This window comes from Pinus tabuliformis, chromosome 1_2 (genome assembly GCF_031772625.1).
Source record: "Pinus tabuliformis cultivar Carrire ecotype Pingquan chromosome 1_2, CPIR1, whole genome shotgun sequence".
NCBI lineage: Eukaryota > Viridiplantae > Streptophyta > Pinopsida > Pinales > Pinaceae > Pinus > Pinus tabuliformis.
The window spans coordinates 963,224,022-963,241,908 of record NC_142298.1 but is presented as its reverse complement, the minus strand read 5'-3'; the positions used below and the strand labels follow the sequence as shown (position 1 = coordinate 963,241,908).

Here is a 17,887-nt window from a genome sequence, read left to right as displayed (position 1 = left end):
ACCTAAAGCAGATGAAGGCATTCTCCTTGGTTACTCTCCCCATAGCAAAGCATACAAGTGTTACAATAAAAGACTTGGAAAAATTGTTGAAAGTATTGATATAGTGGTTGATGAAGAGGGAAACATTCCTAGACAGGTAAAATCTGAAGATTTCGAAGAGAATGAGGACTATCCATCAACATCAAATCAGATTCACGATGAAGATGAGACCCATGAGGAACCAGAAGAATAGATAAGGATAGAAGAAAAGACTCCATCTAGGTATGTTCAGAAGAATCATCCAGAGTCTCAAATTTTGGGGCAGAAAGAAGTAGGTGTACAAACAAGGAGAACCATTTCAGAAGCTTCAAGCTATCTAGCATTACTCTCCTCTACTGAATCACAAAATGTAAAAGAGGCATGCAAAGATGAATGCTGGGTCAATGCCATGGAGGAAGAACTTGAATAGATTGAAATGAATAACACTTGGGAGCTCATTCCTAGACCAAAAGATAAGAATGTCATAGGGACAAAGTGGATTTTCAAAAATAAGCTGAACGAAAACAGAGAGGTGGTTAGAAACAAGGCAAGAATTGATTGTAAAGGATATGCGCAACAAGAAGGCATAGACTTTGAAGAGACCTTTGCACCAGTTGCTAGGCTTGAGGCTATAAGAATGTTCCTTACTCTCTCTAGCTTTCAAAAATTCAAAGTATTTCAAATGGACGTAAAATCTGCCTTTCTGAATGGAGACTTGAATGAAGAAGTGTACATTGAGCAACCAGATGGGTTCATCCTTGGAAATGATCCAAATATTGTACGCAGACTCAAAAAGGCTCTCTACGGCCTTAAACAGGCTCCAAGGGCTTGGTATTTTCAGTTGGATGAGTACCTTCATCAACAAGGTTTTGCAAAAGGATTAACAGACAACAATCTATATATAAAAATTGACAATGATAAGTTGCTAATACTTGTTGTATATGTTGATGATATCATCTTTGGCAGCAATGAAGAAGCCATGAGTCAAAAATTTTCTTTGGTGATGCATAAAGAATTTGAAATGTCCCTGCTTGGTGAACTCACATATTTTCTTGGTTTACAAGTTCAACAAAACAAAGACGGTATATTTCTATCACAAACCAAGTATCTCAAGCAGATCTTGAAGAGATATGGAATGGAGTATTCAAAACCAGTATGTACTCCTATGATAACAGGATGCAACCTCAGAGAAAATGATGAATCAGCAGTTGTACATCAACCAACTTACAGATCGATGGTTGGTAGTCTACTCTATCTAATAGGTACCCAACCAGACATTATGCATGTAGTGGGAATAGTTGGAAGGTTTCAGGAAAATCCAAAGGAAACTCATCTTCACTCAGTTAAGAGAATTTTCAAGTATCTTCAAGGAACACAAAACTATGGCTTATGGTATCCTAGAGATGCAGATCTCACACTTCATGCATATACAGATGCAGATTGGGCAGGAAGTGTCGATGATAGAAAAAGTACTAGTGGTGGTGCATTTCTTTATGGGGTCCAGATTAGTATCTTGGTTCAGCAAGAACCAAAGTTCCATTGCATTAGCTATAGCTGAAGCAAAATATGTAGCTGGTGCATCTTGCTACACACAACTCCTTTGGATGATGCAAACTTTGCAAGATCTTCAAATCACGTGTACTCCACCTATTTCCATTTTTTGTCATAATACAAGTGCAATCAGTATTTCAAAGAATCCTGTCATGCATTCAAAGACTAAGCACATAACTATCAAGTATCATTTTCTTCGGGAACAAGTGCTTGAAAAAAATGTCAAGTTGGAGTATGTTCCATCTAAGGAACAAGTTGCTGATATAATCACCAAACCACTGCCTAGGGAGACATTTGAATATCTCAGAAATAAGCTGGGGTATTTTATGCATCATCTTGATGTTGAAACTTGTCTGTACACAAGTTTCAGGTTCAGGGGGTGCATATAGTCTTCTAATAATGCATTATTGGCATTATCTTAGAAGATCTTGGTTCAATTTCACAGTTGTTTTGGTTTCAAGAGAAGCAGGTGCAGAGTGTGGTTGCTGATCTGAATGATGATTGACTGGTGCTGCTAATGTTGGTTGTTGATAACTGTCTTACTCTTTCTGTAGATATTTCATTCTTATCAAGGTCATGTAATGACCTATCTTTGTTTCCCCACTATGCCTAGGATGGATGATGTAATGTTCTTGTTTATTTTGTGTAAACTCTGGTATATTCCCACTTGGTTGGAAGATGGATGTATGTTTGAGTTTTCGTGATAGGAAGCTGATCCTGATGTATAAAGTCATGTTTCTTTTGTAGAACATCTTCTTGCAGACCTTGCCTACTGTCAGGGGGAGCTTGGACAACACAACAGAGTAGAGAATTCAGCATGCACTCAGGGGGAGCATAACGCTTTGCCTTTGATGTCAAAGGGGGAGAATGAGTTTGAGTGACTTGGGGTTGCCATCAAGTACAAAGGGGGAGATTGTTGGCATTGTGACATAGGTTCTGCACTATGGCGTAGGTGTTATCCTTAATGGCAACTCACTCAAATGACAGATCTCAGTTCAAGCCCTCAAAATGAAGAAAATGAGATCTCCGCAGGTTCCTGTTCACAAAGCTACCGACCTCGACTGGTTCCGCAGGTGCACCATTCAAAAGGTGCGGACATGTTTGCATGTGTTCTTCACAAAAAGTGAAAACCTAAAGTTCACGGACTTTCATGCAAAGAAAAATGTGTGCACCTGGGAAATCTTATGGTTGGTCCATGGTATTTAGTCCGACATTATTGATCATATGGTTTTGGTCCGTGGTTTTGCATCTAAAGTATTGATCTCAGGTATTGGGTTCCTAGTATTCGATACCTATGGTTTTGGAGCATGGTTTGAGTAAGGCCTAGCCTATAAAAAGGAAAGGAGATCATTTGGCTGGGTGACTGTTGTTGAATATCTTAAGAAGCATAAGATCTGAAATATTGGTGATTGGTTGATGAGATATAACTGGACTTAAATCAAGGAGAAACCTGAGTATTACAAGCCGGATCTACTGATGGGTCGAGATCTCTTTGGTGCATGATCAGATCTATAAATCTGATAGTCTGGGGTATAATTGAAGACTGATAAATTATCTATACCCGGAGGTGCGCAGGCTAGACACAGCGCAGGTGCAGAGGTGCGCAGGCTAGAGACAGCATAGGTGCGGAGGTGCGCAGGCTCTATACAGTGGAAGCGCGGATACCATAGGTGCGCTTGAAGCGCAGGCGTGGACATTTCGCAGGTCCGACACACCAACAGGTGCGGTTACCGCAGGTACGCTTCAGCAGAGGTGTGGATACCCGCAATTTTCACACAGCCGAGGTGCGGATGTGCTCAGGTTTCATTTAGTGATGTAGCGAACCTTTCTTAAAATATATTTAGCTGCTTCTGTTTATAACTGTAGTGTTCTGGGTTCTGAATTGGTGACTGAATACTGGTACTATGTTCTGGGTACTGTGTTTCTGAGAATTTGTTGGGTGATTCAGTATTTGTACAAGGAAGTTGGTTGATTGCAGATCTACTTGATGTTTAATTGATTGATGGATCCAGTCTGAACATTTATGAAACGTGGTCCCTGAAAGAAAAGAGAAGGTTGTAGCCTTCTGCAGGTAGTAGCCTGTGTACTGGTATAAGACTGCACCAGTAAAAAATCATTGTAAAAAGAAGTTTCTAATTCAAAATAATATAGAGACATATTGCAGTAGGTGGTTTTCTCCCAAATTGGGTTTCCACCTTAAATCATGGTGTTTATGTGTGCTTCTTGTGTGTGGTGATCTGTTCTACTGTTCTTGTTTACTAGTCATATGGTTAATAACTCATTAAGGATCAACTAACTAAATCTTTATATGGAAATGAAAATGTTATATTGATTTGATAATACTGATTCACCCCCCCCCCCCCGCCTCTCAGTATTATTTCCTACACCTTTGTTGTGAGCATGCATGAGACTATCATAGTTGTACTAAATGTAATATTGTTTTGTCCATGATTGTGGATTAACATATATATTGGATTTTTAGGCCAATAGACCTTCTTTTGAATCAATTTACATCTACACTTTTCATGTCCATCTGACATCTATGCACAAACTTTTAGGCCACCCTTGTACTCTTCACTTGACATCTTTGCACACCATTTTCTGGATTTTTAGGAGAGTCTGTTTGAATTTTTAGTGGAATTTATGGAACTAGAAATGGAGGACACCATAATGAGATAATTGTTACTAGAAGAGATTAGAAATCTCATATAAACATTCAACAAAAATTTTGTAGCCTCACACCTTCACCACCTCTTTCTTCCTATGAGTTTACTCCAATTTCAAGCATTCTAAATAGGTCTCTCTGTATAAGAGCTCACTCTGCAACTATTCAAGGAAGGGGAGGAACAATGGCTACCACAGGCTCCTAGTTTACGAGCTCATGGACAATGGCTCTCTGGATGAATGGTTATACTTGAATCTTGATCAGGGTGGTGGCAACAATGGCAGTGACATAGGATGTTTGACGTAGGAACAATGCTACAATGTGGTAGTAGAAACTGCCTGAGGTCACGAAGCTCAAAAACAAATGAGCTCGCATGGATGCTCAGGTGGTACCCATTGTTGCTTTTTTCTTTGTTGGTTTGATTTTACATTTATTTCTGATTAAAAGAAAATATCTTTGATGAAAACCCATTTGTTAGTTGAGCCCATATATGGCTTTGTGACTCATTTTACTAGTGGTAAATATGTTAGGACGACCTATGTTTGGTTCCCTTTGAATGTAGAAAATAAATCAAATCAATAAATTTAGGGTCATGTATTCTTATGCTTTTAATTTTGGTTTCAGCTACCTTGGCAGACAAATAACGAGATTAGGAATTACTGGAACACATGGATCAAGAGAAGGTAGAGACAGGGATTGCCTCTTTAACAACCCGATCTGCCTCTATAGCAATCCAATAGTGAAAATGAAAAACATTAGTAGCCCACCAATGGTGCATATGCTTCAACATCCCAACATAATCATAGTCATAATTATCATTAGTTGTTGTCTGGCTTTGCAAAACTAGAGATTTCTAATGTCACCTTTGATAGTCTAAAACCTAGCTAACATGCATTGACATATGCTTCATTCCAGGAATTGACAGAGGTTTCCATGAGTTCGATTCTAAATCGAGCAATGGGTTTGTCACAGTGTTACCGTATGGTAAATCCAATTTAGCGTGCAAAGATTATTCGGGATATCGAGAGCATGATGCCCTTTAGTGTAAGAGGAGGAGGGATTTACGCTTTTGGTTATTTTTTGTGACACCCCATTAAGGAGATTAGGGGAGACATGATTCAAGACTGCTTGACGATTGTAATATGCTCATCCTCCCAGATTGGATGGGTCATCATATGCTCAACCTCACAGAGTGGATGCATTTGGGGTGAATGGTTTTCCTTATGATCATAATCTGAGCAGCAAGAATTCCAATCATAATCTATCAACACCCCTTAGGGTTTTGATGATTGATAGCCATGTCCTTTTCAATGGAAATCTCTCTCCTCCTAAACCCTTAACAAGTGCGAAGTTAGAGCTCCCTTCAAGGAAACTTATAGATTCTATGCATACCACTAGCACACATCTGGAGATAGTGACTACTCCTATAGAAAATAACTCATACACACTACCACCTCCTGTTCCATCCACCCATGTTGATGGCTTCTCCCCACAGAATAGTAGGTTGTTAGATGCTTCGCTGCATGAATCTCAAACAATGGGTGGTGGTGAGAATAAGCGACATTCAAAAATTATGACACAATTGCCACCAATCTCATCAATAGGTAACTTGACCAATTGTGTTGGAGCAAGCCAGTCATAAATAGAATGTAGTGAATACAGTTATCCAATCACCCCTCTAGGTGGTCATGTTGCTTCAGTATTGAGTGAAAACACCTCACCCCTTGACTCTTAAGCACTAGTCCATGGGATGAGTCATCATCCACTCAGTCAGCAATTGGTAAGTGTTTCCATTCTGTGAGTTACTTTCATGAAAAGAACATGGCAAACACATGGATTTTCATCTCTTAACATAATTCTATTTTGGAAACTACATAAACCTGTTATTGCAACTAAAGGTACTGAATCTATTACAATCTCACCCCTCTTTGAGCATGCTCATTTTTTAATTTCATTTTTGTCATGGGTGGACATAAAGGCCGAAGACTGAAATGAATGTATGTCTAGCACTAACTATGGAGATGAAGAATTTCCACGTTATTGAACCTTGCAAGGCCAGATGTTTCGCCTATCTCAGATTGGTATGATTCCCATGCTGAGCTTGTTGATGAAGATAAATTTGTTGTTAATGATGATCTTGCCACTCCATTCAATGATGATTTATGTGTAGATATTCAACAGCTGGCTTCAGGTCCTTCTACATCAAATCATGGTTGTGGTCTTGGATCTTGCCACTGGAATAATATGCCTGGTGTCACACAAATTTTTCATCTTCCTTGGGATTTCGAATTTCATCTTTACTATAGTATATGGTCTTGAAGACAGTCATTGTATCAAGACAGTGTAAATTGGAGCAAATTCAATGAATTTGGATAGTTGATAGTCTTCAACATGTAGTTGTAACAGGTTAACTGGATTGCAAATGCTTTCATATTGAAGATTATGGTTGGAATTAGGAATATGATCGCAAAAGCAAGCATATTTATAGTATATTAAAGTGGTATCCATCTACTATGTGTGGGCTAAGCCAGATATTGGAGGCAGAGACTAAGTTTCAATTAGATTAGCAGGTTCTTGTGCTAGAGTAGCAGCAGTCAGGTTAAACTGTTGTAAATGTGTAGTTGGATAGTCATTATAGAAGGTCTATGATATAGAATCCTAATTCACTGCAAACTTATCATGATCTATTGGTACTTATGTAATTCTCCTTGATGGTTTTTGTTGGGATCCTAATGGTCTTGTGTGTTTCAGGATAATTTCGAAAAATATAGCATTTGACAATGTATTTGATGTTGTTATAGTTATGTTTGATTCTTTCTTTATCCACTTTTCTCCCAATTATGTTTTGATGGAATTCTGTGAGAAGTTATGGTCTTATGTGAAAAACAACATGTGTCTTCTATTTATGACCTTTGTATCTCAGATGCATGAGTTTTAAAGAATTTTTTTTCTTAAAGGACATCCTGATCCCTTTGTTATTGTGGTCTAGTTTCTTTATCCTTTTACAATTTGTTGATGATTGTTACTACATGGTTAGTAATAATTGAAATTAGATCTTTATACACTAATCATTATTGTTGCTATTGTTTCATTTTATTAGGAGATAAAGTTAAAATTTTCTTATGTTGAAGATGTTAAGTTTCTTGATTACGTCTATCTAAATATAAAACCTAAAGTTTAGGATAATACAATTTGTATGTACAATTTATATTATTTCTATACCCACTTTTATTTGTCATAATCATTGTAGCATGAAACTTGTAAAGTTCTTCAATTCATTATGGTGTTGTGGCAAAATAATATTCCTGATGTCATGCTATATGATAATATTTTTCATTAGCATTATTTTATTTGAAAGATACATCTTGCATCAGTACATAGTTGGCAAGTAATTACCATTAATATGAGCAATAATAGTTGGCAGTAAATTACTATTAACATGAACGGTAATAGTTCAGATATATTCCTTTTACTAACTTGGTGGCTATACCTAGGTAATATATTTTATTGCAATTATCAACATTTTTAACTTTTCAAGCTGTTTATATTGTTTGATTATGTTTTTACTTTTTCCTGATCAAATTTTCAATGGGTGATTTGGCAACTTTTCAAAGAGGGCATGCCCTTTCCAAGAATTTCATGGAAATATGTGCATTGTATTTATTAGTTATATTTAAACTGCCAAAGCTATGACAATATGTTTTTTCGAGAAATAAAATACTTGTTAGTATTGGTCTCTAGTTGGGCTTTATCATAGTCATGAGGGGCATTATGCAGAGGGCAAGTTCTTTGAACTAATATTCAGAAATAAAATATGTCGATGCGTACATAGTTATTAATTATATGAAAATTGTCAGAGTTAGCATGATGTGCTTTTCTCATAAATAGAATATATTTTAGTGTTGGGCTCTATTGTAGTTGCTTGGGCATTATGCTGAAAATACACTTTTCAATTAATACTCAGAAAGCCATTATATAGATAGCAGTGATTGAAATGCAATTTTTTTTATTATAAGAGTGACACATTAAGGTATCAAGTGAGCTTCGAGTTGTGTTTGGTAAAAGTTAACTTCATATTCGAGTTTTGGGTAGCATGTCAATTATTTGTCGTTTTAGCTAATGTTATTGGGAACTTCATGGAACCAAAGAGAAAGAAATTATTGTTTTTTTGTAATGATAACAGTTGACTTCTGAAGCACTATGTCAAATTTGACCATGCTATTTTTTCTACTATTCTAATTCACATGCATGTGACAATTACTTTTGTTGACACCTTTGTGAATTAGAAGTGTAGTTCTTCAAAGTTCAATGCTATACTTCTAATCACAATTTCAGAAACTGTAAAACAAATGTGAATAGTCATTAAGTGAATGACAAATACAATGTGTATGAAATCAGAGAGAGATAAAAACTCATTTGTTCAAACTAAAACCATTTGGAATAAACATTGGCTCACTACTCATAAAGTAATTAAAATTAAAACAATCCCACATCACCCCTGTTATCACTCAGGTTGTTCCCTTTGACTCCCAAGGGAATACGGCCGAGGTAACCACTAACCAATCTTTGGGTCACAGGTTCTAGCCTACCTGTAACCAGAGAGGGATCTCTCTTTGTGATTTAACTTTGTTTGTATAATATTTTAGGCTAGTTATGATGCTCAAGGTTGTGTTTTGAATTTTGCTGGATGATGATTTCAGTCAGAACAGATATAGGTTTGCAGGGTGATCTAGGCCATTGGGCATGGAGTCAGTGATGTTTAATTGCTTGACATGTCTGCGTTGATACAACAGTGATGCTACAGAGCCAGATAAGTGTCTAAGGAACAATTCTTTAAGTCTGTAATTGGGTGTTATGGAGTCAGGGCGTGAAAGGCAACTAAGGATCTTTCGGTAACCTGCTATGGAGAACAGTGGGAATATTACTTAGGAGCACTGAAGAATTCCTGTATAACATTCATATTTATAGAATTGATACAAACATGAGCAATTAAGAATTCATGTCCATGATTAATTCTGAAGAAAACATTTTCAAGAACAGAGATTGAATACAGGGTGTAATCAAACATATCCTGTACTATTCCTTTTCTCTACTGTTAGATTGGTGAAACATGCATATGATTCAAACAAACATAAGAAGATAATACATAGATTAAGAAAACTTATTATTCCATTAGACAGCACAGGAATTCTGCAACAGCACGCAGAGCATCATTAAGACATCAAGCATTCAGGAGGTAACGAGCTTTTCCAGCTTTTTTCATTAGATCATCTGAAAATATACAATATATTGCCTTAGAGTGAAAATCCCCAACACCAAATACGTTGCAAGGGGAGGTATATATACAAAATTTAGATCAGAAAATATCTAGCTGGTGAGTTAATGGCTCATCAATATGGTGCCAACTCCTGGAGAATTGCAGCTGAGAAAATAAATGCTGTAGTAACTGCTTAGTGTATTAGCTGTCCAAAATGGTCAGAGAATGTTGACTTTGTGACCGATGGAGTCGGCTGAAGCCGCATTGCCCAAAATTTGTGCATTTCCTATGTTTTGGCTTGCTGTCGCTGTCTTCATGCTGAGTCACCTTTTTTGGCCGCCTTGTATGCTGTCCAGATTCTGTTCTTTGACTTTGGCTGACTTGAAGCTGACTAGGACCGACCAACTGAGATTACTGAGGCAAAATTTGCAGCATTGCCTGCCACCAATCCTCTTTGGGCAGTTGGTGTCTTCGTATTTTTACCAAGGTTTCATCTGCCTCTGTATACCTATAAAAATTTGGTGGAACCTCAAATAAGTGATTGATCTCATGTTCAATAAAAGATAGATTTTCAATCTTGTCGTAGAGGTCCTACCCTATTGGAGGCCCTGTTTCTTCAGAGGTACTGGCGGATGCAGTGATCTGATTTTCAATAAAATTTGTCATCCTGGTAGCATATTGCTCACGGGGGAGCAATCTTCCTGTGCTGGTTAGTAGGCTAGGCAATCCCTTTTCTTGCAGTTCTCCCATTTTGAGCTTGTATTCATCCACCTCATCCTGCATTTCATGACATTTTCTTTCTACAGTTTGTACAAAATTTCTGAGGGTCAGCACCTTTTTAGCTGTAAGGACAACATCTGTTCTGTTGATGATGTTCAGGGCTGCTAGCTCCTCCTTGGTCTGATTGTTGAGAAAATTTATCATCCTGTTGGCCTGCTCAGGCCTGTTCCCTAGTGTTGTTCTGGCTTTCTGGCTCTCAATTTGTGCTTGGCCAATCAATTCCATTTGTTCATGCACTGTCTTGATTGACTTCCATTTTCTAGTAAGGGAGTGGTCAATCCGAGCCCACAAAATCCTTTTTATTTCTGCCAGAGTATTTTCAAGTTTGAGCTCTTTCTCTAAGGCCTTTATTTTGTCTTTGAGGGCCTTAATTTCTCTAGTTTTCTCTGCTACAGTCATCTTTGATTTGTCATATTTAGCCTCTAGTTCTGCCAATTTTTCCTTGGCTTGCTTGATCTCGGTCGCCTGAAGTTCCAGCTCTTTGATTGCCTTTGTCAATTCATCCATGTTTAAGCTGGACTCAGGAGCTGTTGTTGTTGCTGCTGCTACATCCATTGCTGCTGTAGTTGTTGCAGGGGCTACTGCTGCCTCTGTAGTGGTGGCAGTGGTTGAAGTAGTCTGAGGAGGTTGGGAGATTGATTCTCCCTGTTTGTATTGCAATACCCCTTCTAGCTCCTTCTCCAGATCAATAACTCTTTGATTCAGTTGCATTATTAGATCAAGTTGATCTTCAGACTCCTTTTCCTTTTGCAATTCTGCTGTTTGGGGGTGCTCAGTGGGAAGCAATTTCAGTCTTTTCTTTAATGCAGCAATATCATCTTCTTTCTTTTTCATGAGGGCCCTCACACCCTTTGGATCCTTAGGATCATGTCCTAGGTACACAATGATGTCCTCCAGTGTTTTAATCCTGTTGTCCTTGGCCTTGGAGGACATTCTCTCAAAATCTAGCTGAATATTGGTGTTCTTCAACGATTCTTTCAATTCATGGGCCATTGTGGCCCTGTCTACCAGTGTGGCATAGACCATTTCCCTCGTTTGCTTGTGCAGCTCTATCTGGTCCATGGGGTGAATGTACTTTGCCATGACTTCCATCTTTGTTTTTACAAAATCCGCAGCTGAGTGAGGCTGCGGTACCTTGGGTTTGAAGTGGCTGAGGATTATCTTTTCCTCTTCTATATCATACACTGACATCAACCTCTCTTGTTTAGTTGGTGTTGCTTTGAGGAATTGCTTGTATACCTCTACTTTCAACAGCTCATTTTGTGCTTTTATCTCTTTGAAGGAAGCCTTGGTTCTTGAAGGCTTCTTGCTCTGCTGAGTGGAGGAGGACACCTCCATGCCAAGCTGTACTACTTGCTCTTGTTGAAAAGAGCTTGTAGTTGTTTGATGACTGTCTCCTCCTTCTTTCCTTGGACTCTCAAGGATTTCCTCGCTTATTTCCTCTATGACCGGGGAGTCAACCTTTTGCCTCTTGGCTTCAGGTAGCTGGGAGGATCCACTAGCAGGTGTGGACTCTTCTCGGTCCTGAATCTTGCCCCTTTCGTCATGTGCAGGGGTCTGCAATGCAGGAACTGTTGGTGGTTCTGTTTGTGGTGGAGGGGTTTTCTCTTGTTGCTGCCCAATTGAGGAGGCAGGCTTTTCTTTTACTATTTCTTCTTCAGCACCCATTATTCCCTTGCCCTTATCTGTGCCTGATGCTGCTGTAGATGGCGCCTGGGTGGCTAGTGCAGTTGTAGTAGTTGAGGTTCCTTCTCCAATTGGATGCAGCTGTTTGAAAATTACCTGCTGCACAGAATCTAAGTCAAGAGTTTTTTCCAAATCCTTGACATTTCTTTGCATTATTTCTTCTTGAGTTAGTTCCTCAATTAATGTGTCTTGCAACCATTCTTGCTGATTGGCATACTGCTCAATTTGTGGAATTTTACAGTGCTTATAGCCTAGCAGCCTGTACTTGACTCTTCTAGCACTGATGAAGCCTTCAGGGTCATAAGGGACCCACCAGAAGCTTCTTGATAGCTCGTATTTATCTTTGAGAATTTTCTCAACCTCTTGCCATCCTCTTTCTTGTTCATGATAAAGGGGCCGAGGTGGTCTTTGAACTTGAGGTGGGCTTTCTTCTTGGCACTATGAAAGTGGGTGAGGTCAGAGTTGATAAGCTGCCTATAGTACTCCAAGGCAAACAGTCTCATTGGTACATATCTTGGGAGCCTATATGGAGAGAGCTCACAGCCATAAATTCTGATGACTGTATGATTTTGGTATAGGTACCAATCACCTATTTTATAATTTTTGGACAGCTGCAGAGTTTTCTGGATTTCAAATGACAATCTGGGAGGAGGGGATCTCATCAATAGGCAAGAGACCGGGTACAGAAATTGGTCAATAAATTCACAATATGAATATGGTGAATCTTGGACTTGGTGAAAAACTGACGACCAGAATATGACAGACCTTCTTTCTCCCCTAGAATCAAGCTTCTTGATAGGGCATTGAAAGGCCTCGGATTGATAATACATGAACAAGTGGTAGATGTATGATGAATATTTGAATATACCCTCCCTGTCCACTTTAAAGAGTTGGTCATGTATTTTGTTGGCTATGAATTTAGCAAAGTTATATTTGTAGGCAGGAGGTTGGCCTGGGTTGTAAGCAGCTATAACACCAGCACTGTCTCATCAACGTGCTCACTGGTTTTATAGCCCAACACATAGGAAATCATGTCAACCAGAAGTTGGCCTACCTCAGTAAAATGGACATGCAAGAAAGGAGGTGGCCCTGTGGGCTGGCGGTCAGCTCTCATAAATGTCTTGGTGATCTTCTCAATGTCAGCAGTGGAAAGCTTGGCACCTGTATCCAGTAGATAGTTCATGGAGAAGGGAAACAACAGCTGAGTTTGCTTGAAGTTGAGTATCTGGTTGATGGATTCAGGATTGATGTGGAAGAGTATGCTCCCAGATGGAGACTTGACAGCTCTGTGATTTGTATCATAATTCTCAGCACATAAGCGGATGATTTCTGGAAAAATGTTAACAGATGGGAGAAAATAGTGAGGCAGATTGGATTCCCATATCCCATATGTGTCATTGTTGCTCAAATAGTTGTCCCTCAATTCCCGTAAGGTCTGTAAATGGTTCCTGTCACTGACAAGGTCTTGGATAAGGTAATCTCTGTCAGCAAGAGGCATGGCCTCAAGCTCTTTGTTAGGTGGATTCATGGGAGCAACACTAAGAGCTGTCGGTGCAGCCATTGTATAGCCTTTAGGTGTTATCTTTAGAATGCAGTTTCTGAATGTAACAGTGTGAATGTAATAGCTTGTAAGGCTTTTTAGAAGTCAGGTGGAAGACTAAATGCAGATGATGCCAGATATATTTTCAAAAGAGGAGTAAGTAGAATAAGCAGACTTGCTTCTGATTTGCTCTAGTAAATTCACAAGGATTATGGATAATGAGGATAAATTGCAGAGGGGGGGTAGGACTATAACTTGGTGAAATGAGGCTCTTGAATTATGTGCTCAGCAAAAGGGAACAATGTCGGGAGGTTGGAGGGTAAATTGCAAATTAAGGACGAGAATGGTTGTTCAACAATGAATTTTGAACAAGGGAGCAATGTAGATCATTTTGGGCCAGCATCTACTGAATGACAGCATTTAATTTAGTAATTACCAGGTAAATAGTGGAGAAATTTGCAGAGAAACGGCAAGAACACGGGCAAATGGGTAAATTTTGGCAAATACCTGGATAATTAGCACCGAGAGCTGCCGGGTTGAGAAATGGATGAAGAATGTAGCTGAATTGGTGAGTGGCGGTGTCCCAAGCTTTGAATTCGTAGTGTGGAGGCAATTTTTGGAGTAAATGAGCAAAACAACTCCCTTTCTTTCCAGCGAAAATGACAAAAAACGGTTCAATTGCGCGTTTATAACGACAAATTCGGCACATATGGGTTTTGGCGCTTTTTCGCGATGACGTCATCGGTGGGCCCGGGTACAAATGATGACGTGGGTGATGAGTTGGATGCCAGCGTGGCGAGACACGGTGGAGGGACGTGGAGGTGGCAAGATGGCGTGGAGGGCGACGTGGCGAGGTGGCGGGGGCCTTGGGCCTGACGTCATCATGACGCAGGAGTGACGCGACAGGGGAGGTGGATTGCGGGAGGGTGGTTTCTGGTTTCCCCGCACCGCCATTGGGGAAAGGTGGTAATGGGGAGAGGGGCTCCGAACAACCCCATTGGCCGCCACGCGTCCAGCGTACAGGAGCAAAACCACCCGCTCCCCGGACGCTAAACCACGACAGGTTCATAATTGGGATTGACCGCCCACCTTTGGATTGGGGGCAGCGGAAGATCAGCGGCTGGCGAGCGCCCCGACCCAGCGTGCAAGTTTGGGTGGGGACTTGCCAAACAATAAAATAATATTTAATATGGCGGGTTCAAAACTTTGGTTATGGGGGTTTTAATGGGTTTTCAACGCATAAAGGTTAATGCGACGGGGTCCAACAACATTTAAACATTAGGTTTGAGCATGGGGGGGTGGGTTTCATAGGTTTATTTGGGAAAATGGTAGGTGAGGGTTTAGTGTAGGCTATTAATCTAACCAGGGGTTAGAGTAATTCCAAAGTAAGGGTTGACTATAGTCCCTGATGGACTAATGTCTCCCATAAAAATGCTAGTTAGCTATAATGCTAAAGGGGGGGGATATTTATATAATTTCTGGGTTTTTTGCATAGAATTCTATAATAGTAGGGGGAGGGGTAGCACTTAGGGATTTATATAGTAAAATTAGAAATTAATATGAATTGGGGATGTGAGAGAGGAAAAAAGAGCTAAGTTTAATGAGTAAACTTAGTTTCTAGAAGCAGATGGGAGTGAAGAATGATTTTACACAAGAAATGTGGCTTCTTTTTGGAGAGAGAGGTCACAACTTGACATGAAATTTACAAATGAGAAATGTAAGGAGGACTGTTTAGGCAGATCCTACAGTTCTCAAGGGGATGTTAGTAAGAAACTTTTGAAGGGGATGAGGGAAGTTAGTGATGGTTTGGTAGTTTGCCAAATAGGCCATTGCTCTTACCTTTCTCCTATTGGTGAGATCAGATGTGTTTTTTCCCATGTCATATGCTTAGATCTTGTTTTTTTCAACCTTCAACTGCCTACCCTGCCTAATATGCCTAACATTCTTTCTTCCTTTGGATGGGTGCACTTAGCCTTGCAAACCCTGATAATTCTATTTTCTTTTTACTGTCCTCCTATCTAAGCCTACCCTTATGACTTCCAAGGGCCCAGATTAAGCAGTTGGGCTCCTTCCTTTCTCTATCCACCTAGTCATCTGTCAAGCTTGAGCTGTTTGAGCAGGTACTTCCTCTCTAGTCTAAAACATGCAATTTAAAACATGGCATGGCCCAGCTTGAGCTGTTGGACCACCCATCAATGTAGCAGTGGCATTTTGGCTTAGCCACTTTCATGGTCTTTGTTTGGGGTTCATTTCATTTATTTTTTCTTTTGACCAATTCCTTTTCTTGCCTTTTGATTATTCTTTTAAGGCATACCCTCTTTACATTTTTTAACTAACTGTTTCTTTCACAAAAATGGAACCTTAGTACCACGGAAGATGAACATTTTTTGGCACTTCCACTGTCAATCATGAGAAATGAAAACCTATTGGTATAGGAGGCTAACAGTGGCTCCACTTGTGGATGGCTTTTCCAGATGAAAAGCCAAGAACAGCCGGTCAGATTGCCTAATTTCTCCATTCTTGCTGTAATCTGAATTTTTCTGTTGTTGCAGAATATTGACCTGGATCTTAGATACTTGCAAGCAGTACCCCCTGAGCTGATTTGCTGTGAAATTACAGCTCTGTTTTTTACCTATTTCTCAGAGTTTCTCCTCATCACCTTGATAGTTCCCCAGTGCTATTCCTTGCTTTCCAATGCTAGGATCAAAACATATTCCAAAAAGAAAATAGTGTAGTACCCTGGTCTTTCTCAAAATCTGCTCCACTTGGTGCCTTATTTCTCTGTTGTAAATGAAAATACTGGAAAATACAAATATTTATGTACAATATATGACTGTTTAGTGTTTGATCAAAGGGGGTCAAAATAATGCTTGAGCATTCTCCCATTGACTGGGCCTTCCTTAGTGTTTGAGCCATCCAACCTCCTTAGAAAATAGGTGTTGTTACCTTGTATAGCATAAATGACATAAGGTCCCTTCCACAAGAAATCAAACTTACCATGTTTCCCTTTGTCCTCCCTCCTGGAATCCCATCTTAACACTTTTTTTCCTATAAAGAAATCTTCAGCTTTGGTTCTTTTGTCAAATATTCTTTTGAGCTTTTCTTGCAGTACTTGGGTTCTTTGATAGACTTCCTCTCTCGTTTGCTGTAGGTGAATTGTCTGATTGATTCTTCTTTGAATGTCATTAGGCTCAGCTTGTATTTCTTGCAACAACTTGATTACAGGAATTCCTAAAGATGAAGGAAACTTTGCTTCCATCCCATAAACTAGTTCATATGGACTTATGCCAATTGATCTCTTGGTGGTTAGTCTATCTGCCCACAATGCATTCACCAACTTCTTATGCCAATTCTTTTTGTTTTCTTCCAAAACTTTCTTAATGATGTTGATGAGACTTTTATTGGAGTACTCGGCTAGGCCATTACCTTGAGCATAGTAGGCAGTGGAATGACCTAGGGTCATATGATACTTGTGACAAAAGTTGATCATTTTTTTGGATTTGAAAGCAGCAGCATTGTCTGTAACAATTTTATCTGGACAGCCAAACCTGGACAAGATGTTGGTTTCTAGGAATTGTATAATAATGGAGTCATTGGCTTGCCTACAAGGGATGGCTTCTATCCATTTGGTAAAATAGTCTATGGCAGTGAAAATCCACCTATGTTGGCCGGAGGATGTAGGGTGGATTTCGCCAATAAAGTCTAAACCCCATTGCTGGAATGGTCTCTCAGTTGAAACTGGCTTGAGTGGTAAAGGCAGCAGCTTTCTCTTGCCCTCGAAAATTTGGCATTTGTGACAAGACATTACGTATTTCTTTACATCAGCAAATAAAGAGGGCCAATAAAATCCAGCCCTTAGGATTTTATCAGCTGTGGACTTCCAGTATAAGTGTCCTCCACAGTCACCTGCATGAAATTCTCTGAGGACATTGTCAGTTTCATCTAATGTTAAGCAATTGAGTAAGATCCCTTCATGATTTCTCCAAAACAACACACTGTCAATAATACAAAACTTTGATGCTTTCATTTTCAAGAACCTTTTCTTAGTTGTGGACAACCCTGGAGGAGCTTGTAGGTTTAACAATACAAAACATATATCAGTATACCGGGGGGATTGCATAAAGGCTTGGTTGATGTGTGGAGTCGCCATCTCCTATTCGTTATCCAGTTCATTAATGTCAAGAACTTGAAAATTGGTTTCAGCCATCAACTTGGCTAGACCCTGTCCTTTTATCAGTTTGGTAGGCTTGATTTCCATGTCATATTCTAAGATTTTGGAAATCCATTTGCCTCTCCTGCCTTCAATTCCTTCTTGGGTCAAAATGTCCTTCACTACTACATTTGGGACATAGGCAATTATATGGGAGTACAAGATATAGATTCTAAAGTC

General features: G+C 39.5%; 1 pseudogene; it reads left to right on the top strand.

Annotated features, from left to right (window-relative positions):
- LOC149209186 (transcription factor GAMYB-like) overlaps window positions 1-6,553 on the top strand; it is a 43,483-nt pseudogene extending 36,930 nt beyond the window's left edge.
- Window positions 6,554-17,887: the final 11,334 nt, after the last annotated feature.